The sequence below is a fragment of the Ochotona princeps genome, chromosome 9, assembly GCF_030435755.1.
Source record: "Ochotona princeps isolate mOchPri1 chromosome 9, mOchPri1.hap1, whole genome shotgun sequence".
Classification (NCBI taxonomy): Eukaryota; Metazoa; Chordata; class Mammalia; order Lagomorpha; family Ochotonidae; genus Ochotona; species Ochotona princeps.
The window spans coordinates 30,948,739-30,963,907 of record NC_080840.1 but is presented as its reverse complement, the minus strand read 5'-3'; the positions used below and the strand labels follow the sequence as shown (position 1 = coordinate 30,963,907).

The following is a 15,169-nucleotide window of genomic DNA, read 5'->3' as shown; positions in this document are numbered from 1 at the left end:
GTTTGCACAAAACACTTCCCTATCAGAAGGTCCTGGTGTGAAGGACCTTAGGCAAGGAAATATTTCTTGGCTATTTCTGATGTGCTAGGTACCAGATTGGGAACTTAAGGTTGATTAAAACAAAAAATTATAAGAGGAAAAATAACATCTGAAGCCATAGTGAAGTTGTGAGGAAATTAATAATCACTGGTATAGACTAGGCTGGAGGCAAGTGTAGCCATGCATGCGGGACCCTAAATGAGGCTAATGATGAAAGCAGTTGCTCTCTTAAGCACTTATTATCTACCACCCAGTATACTAAGAAGCCTTTTACCTGCGTGATCTCACTCCAGGCTCAAAACAACCCAAGAAATATAGAGCCTTTATTATGCCCATCTTAGCTATGAGGTGAATTGCCCAATGCATAGCAGAGAATTAAAATGACTGCCTCCCAAGCCCAATTCTCCACCCCTGTGGACATGGATATTCTGCCCCCAGCTTCCCAACACTCCCAGGAGACCAGTGCAACAGCCACCTGTCATGACAGCCACCATCCTGCAGCAGCACCGAGTGCGGCCAATGCCAGACCAAGGACTGCTAGCTCTGTTACGGTCCAAGCAACAAACTCAGGAGCCTGAGGAGCAGTACAAAAAAGGTTGCTGAGAATGTAGAAGAAAGTTCAGGAAAGAAATGAAGTCAGACCAAAAGTCCCAGGCTAGCAATGACAGGATGTCACGATCACTTGTTGGTCTGAAGGCTAAATGGATCCAAAGAGAGTGACTGATTTGGAAAGGACATCTAGCAGGAACTGTGACATCATCAGTCTGCAACACACGGCCCAGTCCAGGGAATAAGGGAAATTAACACCTTCACTACTCTTCCTCCACACATCTAACAAAGATGCCCATGGAAGCTTGGTACTCAAAATCATCTCTCAAGGCACAGGGGGCAGGAGGAGAAGGAAGCCACAGGAACATAGAGGGATCAACAGGAGATACCCGGCATTCAGCCAGTCCCCCACAAGACAGATCATTTCATCCAGCAAATGCAGATAAAATTCCAAATATGCAGCTGCGTTCCAGATCCAAAGCTCCAAGCCTCAGAACCCAGTGTCCAATTAACCAGAAGAATAATGATACAGTAGCATGTATAAAGGGAGAAAGGGGAGCTACATCTTACCTGCTTTCTTTCCTTCTCTTTTGACATCAAGCTGAAAAGGGGCTGAAAAATCACCATTGGCTGCTCCCAGAATCAGACCTTAAGTAGAACTACCTCTCCACAGCATGGTGTCACTGGGTATGGGCTTGTCCCTAATTAATGCCATCAGTGCAGATGACCAAAGAGAGTGACAGACACCATAGGGGGAAATCTCCTGATACACTACATTCAATGGGCTATTGTTACTGCATTATCCAGGTTATTGCCAATGCCACCCCCACAACCTCACTGTGTGTGTACTGAGTCAGTAGTGTGTACTGAGTCAGCAGTGACAATACCCAAATAAAAGTTTAGGAACAGAGCCCGGCACTTGCATATGCAGGGATCCCGCATGGGCACCAGTTTAGGTTCCAGCGGCCCCACTTCCCATTGTGGAAGATCCAGAAGGGACTCCTGGCTCCTGGCTACAGATCTGCTCAGCTCCAGCCATTGTGGCCACTTAGGGAGTGAATCAGCAGATGGGTGATCTTCCTCTCTGTCTCTCCTCCTCTCTGTATACCTGCCATTCTGATAAAAATAAATAAATCTTAAAAAAAAAAAAGTTCAGGGACAGGCAAGTGCCATTCACAAACAGTATATCTAAACTAGCACTTTCTGAGCGCCTGGATGCTTGATTGTAGGCTGCTTCTATTTCTCTTTCCTGAAAAACTGCAACATCCTTAACCTTCCTCGGAAAAAATGATATTTCCAAAAGCATTTGGGGAAGTCCCAGGGGAGAAGTCCAGAGCCGGGGCCAGGGACTGCCCTTTATCCCATGCATTCCCTTTAGGGGCAAAGCGAAGCACAGGAAACTTCCCACCAAGGCAAGGACCACGCTGTCTTTCCTTGGCTCACTTGCAATAATAAAAGACAGTAGATGTTAAGAGCCTTGTTGGTTTTGCTATTCAAAGTGAGAGTAAAATGTCAAAAGAACAAAATGTTTTATGTGTACAACCCCTACGGTGCTGGGGAGACTATAATCTAGGTTGCAACTCAAATCTGAGGTCATAGGAACTCAGAGAATAAAGGCTTCAATGTACTTCCACGTAAATAAGCTCCTGGGCACTACAGTAGATAGTGGCTCACCCAAAACATTTCTAAGCCTCCACCTTCAGAACCTAAGAACCTTATTTTGGAAAAAAACAAGTTCCTAGCAGATGCATTGAAGGCCCTTATCATAAACATCATCCTGGATGATGCATTTGAGCCCCACATCCAAGATCTAGGGCTTTATTTGCAAGACACACAGAGACCAAAGGCAATGTGATTACAGCAGAGCCTGGAGTAACCAACCACAAGCCTAGGAACAGGTGAAACAGGTAAGAAACAAATTATCCCTAGAACATCTGCAAGGAGCTCACCAACACCTCCATCGTGGGGGACTTCTCGCCCTCACAACCCTAACACAATGCACTGCTGCAGTGGGAAGCTGCTGTGTTTGGTTACAGGGACTACAGGCAACAAACTCCAGCAAGGACGCTATCTCTCCCCTGAGGCCTTAACTTCACCTTCTTTCCAGGGTGGCCCGCTTATTTTCACAGCAGGCATCCTCCCTTCTGCCTGAATGATGCCTCAAGGATCCAGCTGAAACATATATCCCTCAGAAGTCCCTCAGCCACAGAGGGGGATGCACCCTGACTCCACTAGACATTGTCCACTGTGTCCCTCCAGCTCTGGAGCAATGCCTGTGTCACAACCAGCATGACCGAGAGCAAACTTTCCTTCTTTTCATCACTCTCCTATTAACCTAGCCCAGGGTCTCAATATCTGTGCAACTGGCTGTAAACTCAACACCCCCAGAGTCTTCAGCTAAAAAAAGACAAATTCCATTTACGTCTGTTTCACACATGGGAAAAGTATTTCAAGGCTCACCATCATCCCCAACAAGCCCAGTGATGTGCCACATGACGATGATTTGGTTAACAACAGGCCACACAGACACTGATGGTCCCATAAAACAACGGAACTGAAAAATTCCCACAGCCTAGTGACCTGAAAGCTACTGGAACCTCTTAGCTCCAGCACTGACTCGTGCGTGAGTTAATGCTGTTGTAAACCAACCTTCTGGCTGCCCATGTGGAAATGCATAACACACACACATACATATGCCTACAATTACTAATTTTTGTATTGACTATACTTTCATGACTATTTTAGAGAGTGCTTCTACTTACGTAAAAGTTTGTTGTGGCAGGTTGAACTGCCACTTGTGACACTAGCATCCTGTTTCAGAGCTCCAGATGCTCCACTTCCAATCCAGTTCCCTGCTAATGTACCTGGGAAAGCAGAGGAAGATGGTCCAAGAGCCTGGGCCCCTGCACCCATGTGGAAGACTCCAAGGATGCATCAGGCTCTTACTTTCAACCTGGCCCATCACTGGCTATTGGGCTGTGGAGTGAGCCAGCAAATGGAAGGTCTCTTTTTATGCCTCTCCCACTCTGTCTCTGTCACTTTGCCTTTCAAGTATATAATAAATGCTTGCTTTTTAAAAAAAGTTTACTGCAAAATTGTGCGTGTGTGTATGTGTTACAAAAGTAGCAGGCCTATCCATCTCATGTGTACCATGCTCTTTGATCGTAGCAAGAGGTCAGAACAAAGGGGAGGACACAGTCGTGTTACATCAGGAAAGGAGAAAGCTCTTCCAAAACCCAGACCCTGCTAGGCTGTTGGCCTTTCTGGCTACACTGGCAAAACATGTGCAATACAGCCAGAACAGAGTATGCAAGGCCTCACGTTCCCTGGGGTGTAACTACTCATTTTAAATACTCATGGCATGAACATCACACATATGTTAAAAAAAAAAAAAAAAGGATGAAAGAATGAACGGATGGGCCCAGTGCAACGGCTCAATCAGTGAATTCTCCCCTTGCAAGCATCAGGATTCCATATGGACACCAGTTCATGTCCCAGCTGTTCCACTTTCCATCCAGCTCCTTGATCATGGCTTGAGGAAGCAGTAAAGGATGGCCCAAAGCCTTGGGACCCTGCATCTGCATCAGAGACCCAAGAGAAGCTCCTGGCTCCAGCTGTTACAGCCATTTGGTGAGAGAACCAGCAGATGGAAGATCTCTCTCTCTGTAAATTTGCCTTTCCACTAAATAAATAGATCTTAACAAAAAATGAATGAATGGATCAATCAATAAACAAGTAAAGGCACGATTCTGACATCATTTGGAGTAAGTTAGTAAACACTGGAGGCTCTAGACCTTTAAACATGTAGGCTTGCCTTTATTGACATCTTTACCAAAAATAAAGCTCCTCATTAGTGTAAAACAAAAAAGCCAGGTAGAGAAATTGACCCATGCTACCTTGGTTTGTAATTCTGGAAAATGGGGACAAGCATCGTGCCCCCTTGTGTCAGATACTGTACTCATCCCCTGACCTGTTGCTCCTCATCCCTTCGTGGGCCACAGGTAGCCCGCACATCGACAAGCTTTTTTACCTGCAGGTGACTTTGGCCAATGCAAGGCACTAGTAGCAGCAGATGTCTCCCTCCCATGTCCCAGTTTGGCAGTGGATTTACGCCTCTCCTGAAGCCCACAGTTTCTCTGGCCACCTTCCCATACAGCTTGCCTCCTCAGAAGCTGCTCGCTGACACCATCATCTCAGAACAGGTTCTTAAGCCATCCATGCATTGCTAGCCCATTGGATTGGTTTCCTTGAACTTGCCCATACCCTTGCTAATGAACCCTGCATTAAACTCTGGTTTTCTTTGGAGCACAGCATCTGCTTGTAGGCTGTATCAAAATTAACTGATGGCACTGTAAACACAGTTAACTGAGGAATCCACAACCATACTGTATCTCTACTTGTGTTTACTGTTCCTCCCAAGTTCAATGCCATTAAATGTGATGCTCAAACATAAATGTGGGAAAACAGATTCTCTTCCACCTGGAGAATTAAAATAGCCCTGTATCCCCCACTGCTTCCTTCCTCTCTCTCCCTCTGGTACCAAGATATTTATGATCACACAATTGTCAGGTGCCACTGATAGTCAAGGACTCCCTATGCTCTAGTATGGCAGCTCACCTTGACCACAACCCCTTATAATTCAGTTTCAACCTACCCCCAAGAACAAGCACAGGTTCAACACTTTAGCTGCTCCAGTGACTGTTATTTTAAACAAAATTGCAAGTATTCAATAGGAGGCAGAGAAATCAGGAGTCCCATTCAATGCTTCTGGGTGATGGTGCCACTGTGTTCAAAACATTAAACACAGAATCACCATATGATGTAACAAGTCCACTTCTGGGTTTATACCAAGTAAATGGAAAGCAGGAACATGGACATAGATCTGTACACCTATGTCCACACTAATATGACTCACACAAGCCTAAAGATGATTAGACAGGATCCCTATAGCCAGTGCCTATCACCTAACCAAAAACTGGGAGCAGATTCTGACAAACACTACCACATGGATGAACCCTAAAGGCTTCAAGCCAAGTGAAATAAGTTAGCAATAAGAAGACAAATACTTAATTGTTCCATGTCCATAAGGTACCCAGAGTGGTTAAATTCAGAGTCAGAAATGTGCTTTCCAGAGACTGGGAGACAAGGAGCAAGGGAAATTAATGTTTGGTGGGTACAAAGTTTCATTTGGGAAACAGAAAAATTCTGATATCACGCAGTTGCTATAGTGTGAGTATTACTGTGGATAAACTCCCAAAAGGGCTTTCGGTCCACAAGGTCTTCTGTTAAACCTTAGGGATAAATGTTAATGGGTAATGGATTAAGTGTGGAAAGTTGATCAAATTATAGCATTTATCAGGTGGGCCCGGTAGGAAGTCTGAGAATCATTGGGGCTGGGAAGCATGACATGCCAGCAGGGTAGTTCTTGAGGGAGAGTCAGTTCGAATAACTGAGTTGGACCCAGCTGCTTTCTCCCTGTTTCCTGACTTGCCTAGCGATCCTTCCTCCAGCACTTACATTCTATCACCCACTGCCTTCACCTGACAGCAGACCAAAGAGATCTTGGACTGTGAACCTTCGAAACCATGAACTGAAAGAAAACCTTTTTCCTTCCTAAGTAGCTTCTCAGGTATTGCAGTGACAGCAACAAAAAGCTGATGGCTGCACAATAACATGAATATACTTTGCACCGCTGAATGCTACACTTTAAACATGATTGAAATGGTCAATTTTATGTTGTACATATTTAACCACATCCTTACATGTGCCCAAGAAACACAGTTGTTCTGTCCTATCAGTAGCACTGTACTAGGGTTACATCAGTGAATAAAATGGAAAGTCATCGTTTCAGCTCCTTGAACATCCCCTAGACTTCACATTCTAGCTAACCTGTTCCCCACATCAACTCCTTAAAGACAGGGTATGAGATCTTGCGCAGCCCATGTATCTAGAACCTAATACAGTACTGAGTGTAGAAACTGCCCCCCAAAATTCAGCTAGAAGGGTCTAATTCCTCCTTTTTGCATTTCATAGTAATTTGCATTTCTTGAAGTTATTAAGCTATGTGTTCAGAAACACAATAGAGCTTCCCACTAAAACTCACTTTATGTGATTCACAATAAGCCCTAGGATGCAGAGGTTGGAAATTTCCAATCAGAACTCCCCTGTTTACCAGCCAGGCAACCTTGGGCATGGTCCTTGAGTGTTTCTGGCTGAGCCTGCGGCTGCCCTTAATCTGAGAAATGGGAGTGCTGACAGCCCTACAGGCAACATCTGCTGATATGCAACCAAGAGCCCCACTTCCCAATGACAAGGCAAGCCATTTTTTTTTTTTTTTTTTGCGCTGAAGATGACGCATTGCCCTCCTTTTCCATGGCTTTCTGAGGACTGTAACCCATGACGAAGCTGGGACCTCCTAATAGGAGACATTTGGCCACAGACAGTGACCCAAGCCCCTGGCAAGAATAATGAGCACCAAGCAAGCCACCACAAATAACTGCCAGGTTCAAGACTAACCTGCATCAAAAGCCCCAACTGTATTAAATCTAGAGCTCTTCTAAGTATCCTCCAATGACATGGAGTCTAAAACTAGTGCCAAGCCCCAGAAAGCAACCAGCTCCCCGACCTCCAATGAAAGAAAAGGATGGGAGAGAAATCAGGTCCCTTTAACAATGCCTGCCTAAGCCTGGAATAAGGTGTACTATACATGTAATCTTTTGCGCTAAGGAGTTAGAATGAAAACAAAATTCCTTTTGGGCTAAAGCAGTTTCCACTTGGGAGCTGCTGACATTTGTAATAGAGCTGAATATTATCAAACAAGAATTCTCTAAAATACATTATTACAAAAACCAAGAGGTACCCCATAAAAAGTAGAGGTACATATTATGGACTCAGTAGATGCCAATAATTAAACTAACCAATGTAACAGCCTATTGCACCAGTGGAAATGTCTTGCCTTCTTCTGGGGACACTTGTAACTCATGTACTCTGTCCCCAGTTTCAGCAACACTCTAGGATAACAACATCTGCCTTCCAGAACATCTCAATCTCAACCCCTGGCAGACATCACTAATTGCTCACAGAACTCTTTTCCTGAGCCTGGACCCAGCCTAGGTGTCCTGTACAACCCAGCTTTGGGGGCAGCAACCATCAATCAATCAATCAAGGCAAGTAAAATGGAAACCAATTTGAGCTCTAGCACAGCAGTCAACATTTTTTTCAATAAAGAATTAGGTAGTTCTTTAAGCATGTTCCCTGTCATAACTTTGGAGCGTTTCATCTCCATTGAAACAAAGGTTTTCAATAAATGAAACGAAACAAGAAAACCTGCTCTAGAGCCTGCATGTGGCTGCGACACGCAGGAACCGGGCACCTGCTTGGCCTCTCTGCAGAGCCCCTGGAGCCCAGGCACACTGTAGGGACTCTGCCTGAGGTAGAAAGGTACCCAGAGAAAGAATCCACCACATAGCCTGGGCATCAGCCGGGTGCCCTGTTGATAACCAATTGCCTGCTCTCACAGTGCCAATCCCAGGCAAGCTGAGGTCCCCATGCCGTCACGCCAACAAGGGAGATGTCAGGACTACAAAGCCTGCAAGCTAGAGACCATCACCTCTGCTTGCAGAACCAGATGCATGGCACCAACCCCTTCACAGAGTGGTTCCTCCATCACCCACTGCCAAGCCTGCAATGCCTTTTTGCAAGGGTAGGAAGGAGACAGGTCCCAGTCATTCCATGTCTCTGTTGTTAGTCCTCCCAGCACAATTAAAGGAACATCTTGGCATTTGTTTCCAGAAAAGTGGAGCCACATTACTTCTGGCCAACTCTGGAGGCCTTAGTACTTTCCCCCAGTTGTTTATTGTCCAGGGTTGTACATAAAGTTCACTTAGTGTTCATTTATATCTTCATGTCTGATTCTGGCTTTAGTGAAAAGGACAGAACACTAAATGACAATCAGTTAGTCACTTAACAAAGATTTACCTACAATAGACCCCATCCCCCAAAGCACTGGAAAGGTGTATGATTGACAGATGGCAATGCAGAGGGATATATGTGCGGGATCCCATGAAGCAAAGGCAACCAGGTTCGCAGGCAGGGGCAGCAAAGGGGCCTGTTGGCAATGGCGTTACTGTTGCTGAGCAAGGACAAATGCAGGGGAGGTGAACAGACCAGACAGGGTGAGGAGATAACAGAAGCTCAGAGCCAACAGGCAGCAATAGGAGAACAGGCGGATGAGGAAGTAACGGCGGGACCAAAAACATCCTAGGAGTCTGGATGGTCCTGAATGCCACAGGAAACTCAGAATGACTGGCACAAATTTCTGTGGGCAGAGCAAGTGTCCAAATACTAGAAGAGATGACAGGAGCCATGAGCCTTGTGGACGGCAACCGGAGCCAAAACTGAGCTGCTTACGGCAGGAGTTGACCAAAAAAAGGGGGCCGAGCAAACACAGCAACAAAGAGATCCGGTGCTTGGTGCAGAGACTCACACACATGCATCCCATGCAGAGGATCAGGGTTCGAGCCCTAGCTCAGCTTGTGGTTTCATGTTCTGGCTTGTGCGCACCCGCATCCTTGTTGATGGCAGGCAATGACTCAAGCCCTTGAATCCCTGCTGTCTTTTGGGGAGACCCAGATGGAGCTCCAGGCTCCTCAGTTCAGCCGGGCACGGCCTCGGCTGTTGGCTGTTGTGGACATCTGGAAGGGACCCAGTGGACAGAAAACACCAGCAGGCCGAAGATAGCTCTGTCTGTTCCCATCTGGCTGCCTTTCAGATAAACACGGAAAGAGTAAGAAGAAAGGCTCTGGCTCCAGCAGCACTTTCTAAAGACACAGGGTGCTGCTTGGTACCCTCAGGGAAGCAACTCACTTGTTTCGCCTCCAGGGCAAGGTGTAGGGATGTGGCTTGTATACCTTATGTTTTTAGTCTCCTGGACCTCGTCCTCTGAGGCTCCACTTCTTCCCCAGTTCCCACCACCACACTCCCACCCCTCCCCCTTCACAGCCCTTGCATCTCTGCCTTGCGACATGAAATATAGGCATCTCCCCCAACGGATTGAAACACCTCTAGGGCCTTGCCAGGGGTGTCTCGGCACCACCCCCCACTCCCCACCCACCCACACCCTCCCGATTTGGTGACCCTGTCCTTGCTAATTCTCAGGGGCTTGGGTCTGTTACTCCCAAAGGAATTCACCCCGGGGGGGGGGGGGGGGGGACTGGGAGCAAGCCCGTGTGATATGTGTGTGTGTGTGTGTGTGTGTGTGTGTGTGTGTGTGTGTGTTCGTTCCTTGGCAGGAAAAAGCAACAGCCACGGCATCGGGCTAACGGCCTCCCTTGGCGGTGGCTTCCCAACCCACTCGCAGGAAGAACCCATGCCGGCCAGGGGAGGAGATCCGCAGACCGCCTGGCGGAGCGGCTCGCCCTGTTGCAACAAGCGAAGTTCCAGCAGGCATCTGCAGCGAAAAACTTGTGTACTATTTCCTGCGCACACAGGGAGACCTCCTGCCCCTCCCGGGCTGATACAACCCACTTTGCACATCCTGCTTCTCGCGGAGCTAAAAATACTTCGGTATGCACTGAAAAACACCCAAACACATCTCCCCAGCACACCCCTACCAAGCCCCCGGAGGGCGGGAGCCACAGATCACTCAAGTAGAAAGCATAGGTCATCTACCCCAGCCAGGTTAAACCAGTGCCTGCTCAGTGCTCTCCAAGCCCCCTCCCCCACGGTGTCCCAGAACAGAAGGTGGGGACACTTTGGGCCGGGTCCCCAGGCCTGAGTCCTAGTGGGTGCCCACGATCCCCAACCTCAACCCCACAGAAGGGATAGCTTCGGTTGGCCCGGGACCACCGGGCTCAGCAACGCCCCCTTCCGACCCCAGCGCTCCTTGAGAAAGTTGCTGGGGCCGTTGGGGCACCCGTCCTCCCGGCTTTCATTTTCTTGTATTTTCCCTCCTACGCATTCAGGGGTGGAACAGTCAGATATGGGACTTGCCAGGGTGAACTGCACCCGGGAGAGAAGGACTCCACCGGCACCAGGTGGCCAGCCCCAGGCGCTGCTCGCGCCCACCGTGCCCGCGCAGGAAGCACACGAATCTGCTCCGAATCTACGTGCCCCTCTCCCCCAGCAGTGACTCCCCACCCCACCCTGTGCAGCCGCCCCCAGTGCACCCTTCCCGGCCGTCACTCTAACCCGATTCAGGCGGAGGGAAGCGCGCTGCGACTCACCGCGTCGGCCGCTCCAGCGTCTGTGTCGCTGCAGGCACAGCAGCAGCGGCCACAGCAGCAGCGCCTTCCCCACCCCTCCCCGCCCGCCTCCCCCAGGACAGCACCACCGCCTGCCGCCCCCAGCCATGGTCGCTGCTCGCCATTGCCCCCTCCCCACGGAGGCTCCGCAGGTAGCACACCCTCCACCCCTAACTAGGCAGGACTGGACACCCAGGGTGCAGGAGGCTAGGTAGCCAAGATGTGCAGTTTACAGGTGCTGTGGGTGCCCCACCTTGCCGTGGTGCAGGAGCCAGCCGGTTGAGCTTCCAGCCCCAGCCCAGGCTTTATGTCAGATTACCCGAGTGCTTTCCAAGTCTGTTGGGGTTGTGGGAAGACCAACCAAGAGCCTCTCTGTGGCAGGGTTGATGGGCTTCCCTCTCCCTCCAGATCCCGGACCCCCCCCCACACACACACACTACCCCCATCCCACTCTCGCCAATGAAGTTAAAGGCAAAAGCCTCTTTCTTCCACAGCTTCCTCTGGTCCTCACTGTTCTGGTCTATCAAGCGCTTCCCCTCCCAGAGTCTGCAGACCCCGCAGGGAGAGGGAGAAGGACCCCTTTCCCTCCCACTGCCCACAGCTGAATGTGGCACTTTCACCTTGACATGGGGGTGATGAGAAGCAAATGCCTTGCCTTTCCACTCAGCCACTACACACTGAGTGCCTGCTGGTGGCCAGCATGGGTTGCTGTCTTGCCGTGTCTGCCACATTTAACCTCTTGAAAAGCGATTGTAACTTCTGCTCGTCAACCCCTTCCCTGGGCCATCTCCCTGGAAAACAAAAATTATATGACAGATATTATCAGACAGCAAAAGCTACAGCATATGAGCTTGGTGCCTTGCCTACCTGGACACACAACTCAATCTCCCGGGGATTTTGATTCTTTGGTTTTGTGGGGTGTGTATGCATGTGTATGTTTTAGACATTAGACCTGGGCCTCATCCCCATAGATTCTGATTTCACTGCACTGTTCAGGGTCGCAGCATTGTATGAGTGCTGTTTACACAGCACCCAGAGATGCTGATGGGCTGCATCTTCCAACTGGAAGCCACCACATGGATGAAACAGTCCTCAGGAGAGCTGGGGCGGCAGGGGGTGGCGGCAGGGAGTGGGGGGACACAGGAACTTGAACCAGGAAGCTTTGATGCTAGAGAAGGTCTGAGTAGGTGCCCCCCAAAGGTTGTTGGGGGCATGTGTTACAGAGGTGGGCTGGAGAGGTCACTGCTAGTCTCCCCCACTGCTAGTACTCCTTTGGGCAGCAGGCCTAACCCGGCCTGGTGAGCACTACTGGGCGCTGAAGGGCTCAGGGGTGGATTGATGCCTTTCTCCAGGAGGTAAGCAGGTGCCAGGTTGCTAAAAACCAAAGGAGTCATGAAGCTTTGTCTCTTTCCCAGGTTTCTGCCTGCCCTTCCGGGCTTCCCACTGTGAGCTAAAGCAGCAGCACATGGCCCTCACCAAGTGCTGTTGCCTAAGCTTGGACTTTCAAGCTTCCAGAACCCTAAGCCAAAACAAACCCCCTTTTCTTTACACATGAGCCAGTCTCAGGTTCTGTGTTATAGCAACAGGAAGCAAACACAGCCTCATTTTCCATGTGGGAACTAGGACCAGGGTGGCCATCCCAATTGGAATTCCTTCATTTTATTTTATTTTGGTTTGGGTTGTTTTTGCTTTTCCAGAGAAGCCAAAGCCCAACGTTGAGTGTCAGCCCTTCTAATTTTAAAATACTAGTCGTTAATTTAAAAAGTATCTTACACACTCTAGAAGCCAAGGAGGAACAGATCGTAATACCACAAAATGCCCCCTAGGGTCTTGAGTTCATCCATTGTAGATGAAGGGATGAGGACCCCTCCCCAGACAGGGGTGATTTTAACATCCTTGGTATCTACTTTGCCATTTTACTTTTGTAGTCTCTACTTTTAAAAGAATTATAATATGTAATTCACATGCATGATATTATGCACTTGTTTAAACTCTGCAGTTTGATATTCTTAGTGTATTCACAGAGCTGTCTAACCATGATCACATGTCAGTCCCTTTTAGCATTGACTTTCATCACCGTAGAAGGAAACCCCGTACCTTAGGACTGGCTTTTTTCACTCACGTTTTCAAGGCTCTCACATGTTATAGCATGTGTCAGTACCTCACTCCTCCTTGGAAACCAGTAACATCCAATGGTATATCACATGTTTACCCAACAGTTGATGGATATTTGTTTCTACTTCTCAGGCAGCATCATGCTGCTGTAAACACCAAAGTTCCACTGTTTCATTTCTCTTGGCAATGGAACTGCCAGGTGCCAAGGTAGCTTTGTTTTTAGCTTACAGCATTTTCCAAAGCAGCTGTACCAGTTGACCTTTCCCCTAGCTGTGCTTGAGGGTTCTGGTTTCTCCACATCTTGACCAATACTTTCTCTTTACCTTAAAAAGCAGTCCTGCCAACCTTGTAGGTGTGAAGTGGTAGTTTATTATGGCTTTAATCTACATTTTTGCAGCAGCTGATACTACTGATCAATAGGTATTTGTTGGCCACTTATATTTCTCCTTGAGAAATGTGCACTTGGATGCTTTATTTTCAATTATTTATCTTTTTACTATACAAGCAAAGGAATTTTTTCCCATGCTTTTTTGTAAGGATAAGTCCCTTATCAAATACGTATGATTTCTCAATATCTTCTTCATTCTATGGGCTATTTTTTCCCCATCTTCTTGGTGGTATTCTTTCAAGCACAAACGTTTTAACCTTCGATGAAACATAAAATTTCCCTATTTCCTTTCATTGTTTAAACTCTTGGCTTCATATTGAAAAAGCTTTGCCTAATTCAGTAGTACAAAGACATATGCCTGGCAATTAAGAACTGTTGAACTATCAAAACCACTTGAGCAGGACCCTCGGAGCACGCCCCACATCAGGACCTGGGATGGGTGGGAGGCTGGGTGGGGCTTCTCCTTTTATCTCCCCCCTTATTCCAGATACCGAAAAAATAATAATAATGTAGAAACAATCATCTTACCCACTTTCCTGTAACCCTTGACCCATTGTTCCCTAATCAACTAAGTAAAGATTATTAAAATAAAATAATTAGAAAAAAGATATATGCCTGAATAATGGGCCTTGTTTTAAAATATATTTTTTAATATGTGTTATTGAGACAACTGACTATAAGCCTGTAGCCAAACTTGACCATCTCATCTGCTCAACTTTGGGAACCAAATAGTACATTTTATCAAGGGAACACATTTTGAGTACATATATCTGGGGCTCAATAGTCCAACAATGGGAAGTATTTTTCATTCACTCAAAACTATTTCCTAAGAGCTTCCTCCCATGTGCTTGTCCATGCTCCAGACTCTGAGAATACAGAATTACACAACCCAAGCAAGATTCATGTTCCTACAGGGTACCTCATTCAATGAAAGAGAAAATCAATGCGCAGATGGACAGGTGGAACACACGCAAGATGTATCACATGTGTTGGGCTTCTGTCAAGAACTGATCAACAGTGATAAAAATGGGACTTGGGGGGAGAGAGACCAGCAGAGAAGAAATATCACAAAGGCTCCAGTTGGGAAAGACAAACTCCTACCTCTTGCTAGGAGCATGAAGAAATCAAGTATGGCTAGAGCCTAGTGGGGAATCTGGCTGAACTCCTAGAAAGTATTCTCAGTGAGAGCTTAGGTAGTAATACTTTCTAGGGCAATGAAATCTCCAGGAGGTAAGATTGAGAGAATAAAGAAAAGGGAGTCTGAGAAACAAGCAAGACAATTCCAGTCATGCACCACCTAGCAAGGGCCACATTGCCATGACAGTCACACACATTTAGAATGGAGCAGAAAAATTACCAAGTGACACCATAGCCATTGCAATGTCATTGTGTGTTGGTGGTTAAGTCGGTGTACATAAACTTTCTGCCTGACAGTTGTTTTAAAGCACAACACATCTACTTACGGATATTAGGTGTGTAGTAGGCTCTGCTGCATAACTTTGTGTAAGTACACTTTGATGTTATCACAGTGAAACTACCTAATTGACATGCTTCTCAGCTAAGCAAAGTATGATTACCTAAGGGAGTGTGTTACACAGCTGGCCATTGCCAGTGGAGTCTGCAGAAGCCCCATGGGATGGTTGGAGGCAATATGGAAGCATTATTGGAGAGGTTCGGAAAGATCTGAGAGAGAAGTGCTGGTTTTTGGTCTTCAGAGAATGTCATGGAATGTCTCTGAAGCTCCAATCATCTGTCAGGGATGACAGGAAGAATACTGGTATGCTAGGAAGACAGAAAATGGATGAGCAAGTTCCTTTAGCCCCTTGGGCAATGAGTG

The 15,169-nt window shown here is 47.3% G+C and overlaps 1 protein-coding gene across 2 annotated transcripts in view; it reads right to left on the bottom strand.

Moving 5' to 3' along the window:
• NCALD (neurocalcin delta) overlaps positions 1-10,849 on the bottom strand; it is a 389,065-nt gene extending 378,216 nt beyond the window's left edge. The window contains exon 1 of one of the 2 annotated variants that reach the window (XM_058668571.1): positions 10,812-10,849. The gene's annotated coding sequence lies outside the window, so the exon portion shown is untranslated. The other variant, XM_058668570.1, reaches the window with a different exon arrangement.
• Positions 10,850-15,169: the final 4,320 nt, after the last annotated feature.